General features: G+C 39.9%; 1 non-coding gene across 1 annotated transcript; it reads right to left on the bottom strand.

Annotated features, from left to right (window-relative positions):
* Positions 1-755: 755 nt before the first annotated feature.
* On the bottom strand, positions 756-832 carry LOC114636202. Its single transcript, XR_003713585.1, has one exon. It is a non-coding gene; the product is annotated as a small nucleolar RNA SNORD115 (small nucleolar RNA).
* Between the last annotated feature and the right edge of the window lie 1,427 nt (positions 833-2,259).

Raw genomic sequence — 2,259 nt, 5'->3', positions numbered from 1 at the left:
TATTGAGTCAATGTTTGGACAATTGGGAAGACTTCATATGTTGTTTGACAAGGCTGGGGATTTATAGCCTACTTCTTCAATTTAATTAAGGTTCTGCATGTTGATTGTCTATGGTCATATGATACCGTGAACTGAGAACTAGCCTGAAATTCTCTCTTGATATCTTGTTACTCCTCACTCTTTGGCCAACCAAGATAGAGCCGCCTTGTTTAGGAGAGAGTTATCCTCTCTTTTTCCTGAGGAGTGCTCATATTGATGTGGATATGAAATATCGGTGTTCTAGGAAATTTCTTTCCCCTTATAAGCTTAGAGGTCAAGATGGCAGAAATTACTGGCTTATATTTGACTCTTAGTTGTGGTGTTTGGTTCTTTGTTCCCTAACCTCAAGCCATTGAGTTTGGCTGAGACTCATAGGCCAATACTTGAAGGCACAGGCAAATTTTAAGGGAAGACATTAGCCCAGATGATTACACTTACCAAAGATTTCAGCTTGGCTCCAGGTGGGCTTGCCAGATGCTTGCAAGACACCAAAAACAGACAGGGCCATCAGAAATGGTGGTGACATGCAGACTTGTACAAGATTTGAGTATGCATCTAGTTTACTGTTGGCATCGCTCTTGCCAACAAAGGACCACAAGGTTTTTGTCTATTTCTGATCAGAGGGAAAAGGGCAAGTGCATCTGGGAACTTGAAGCAAGTGCCCTTGGAGGAGTCCAAAGTGTTAAGGGACCTCCTGTAACCCTGTGCTCCTGGCTGGGCCTCATTGTACACCTGGATGACTATTTTGATGTCATCAGCTCTCTTCATGAAATTGGGTTGTCATCATTGTCCCATTTCAAGACACAATAAAGCAACATTGTTTCTATAGCACACAAACCCAGCTCTTACCTAGCATGCCAACACTGCCTGAGAGCTTGAAGTGGGCATATGGAAGAGGAGAATGCTGCAGGGTAGAGCCTTCTTCCATTTATGCAAGGGAAACCTTCCTTGAAGGTTTGTCGAATGTTTTCTCTAAAGGTGGAAAGAGCATGAATCAAGGCACCAGTATGTCATTGCTTTCTTAAAAAAATTAAGGTGAGATAAATTGTGTAAAAACTCTGGTGGAATATTGACACTGACCAGACTCCAGAATCAGAGAGTAATGAAAAAGTTCAAGGACACAGAGGATAGGTCCAAGTGTTTTCCTCAAACTATATCTCTACTCCCTCTGATGAACTACAATGTCCAGCACCCACAATTTTTCTTGTATAGGTTACAAAGAATGTCACTACAAGCACAAAGTGCCATTGTATTCTAAGACAGAATTAACTGCTTACTCTTGAAGCAAAAGCCAGTTTACCTATGAAATTTGCCTCAAATCTGAGGAAATGCCATCATTCTGCTTCAGCACCCCAAATTATATTAAGGAGTCATCATCATTCCCCTGCAAGGTTTATAGAAAAGAGAAGACAGCAGGTAGATTCAAATAAAAGTATTTAAATCAGATGTGGTAGAGTGCAGGCCTGCAGGAAGGATAGCCTTTGGCAGACCTCAGAAAACAGGCCCAGATAAGAACATTTACATTTAAATTAAGACAATACAGACTGGGCTCAGCAGAAGCTTGAGTGTTACTTTCCTTTTGTCTTGGTCTTCATGACCAGCCCCTAGATAGGTGTTTTCCAGAATTTGTTGATTGCCTTTCTTGTTCCTTGTTGGAGGTGTCAGCCTCTGACCCAAAGACATTCAAAACAGCTTATGGGCCAGGAATTATGATTGTGCTGGAGGAATTAAAATTATGCCTGCTTCCCTCTATGATATTATAGCTGTGCCTGTTAACAGAGTGAGAGAGTACAAGATGGCTTTGGTTCCTCTGATGTGTACGGGGCCCAATCTATTATTAGTAAGAGACCTAATCTTAAGTTAATAATTGAAGGAAAAAGGTTTTGAAGGATTAATAGATACTGGGCTATGTAACAATTATGTAGAGGATAAGATTGCCTTCAGCTTGGCTTTTATCTGATACTCTCACTCAGCTAAAAGGAATTGGTCATTGAATTAATCCAAAATAAAGTTCAAACTTAAGATTTATAAAACTAATGGAGCATTACAGCCTGACTTGCCTACTCCAGTTACCAATCCAGTAAATACATATAGAATTATTATAGATCTAAAAGATTGTTTTTATACTGTTCCTTTGTATCCTGGTAAATTTGATGAGGTTTAAATTCAGTGACTTTGCTTGTGAGTTTTGAGAGCCCATGAAGTGATATCATTAGAAAG

This window comes from Grammomys surdaster, unplaced genomic scaffold (assembly GCF_004785775.1).
Source record: "Grammomys surdaster isolate TR1022 unplaced genomic scaffold, NIH_TR_1.0 122917, whole genome shotgun sequence".
Classification (NCBI taxonomy): Eukaryota; Metazoa; Chordata; class Mammalia; order Rodentia; family Muridae; genus Grammomys; species Grammomys surdaster.
This window is presented reverse-complemented; position numbering and strand designations above follow the sequence as displayed.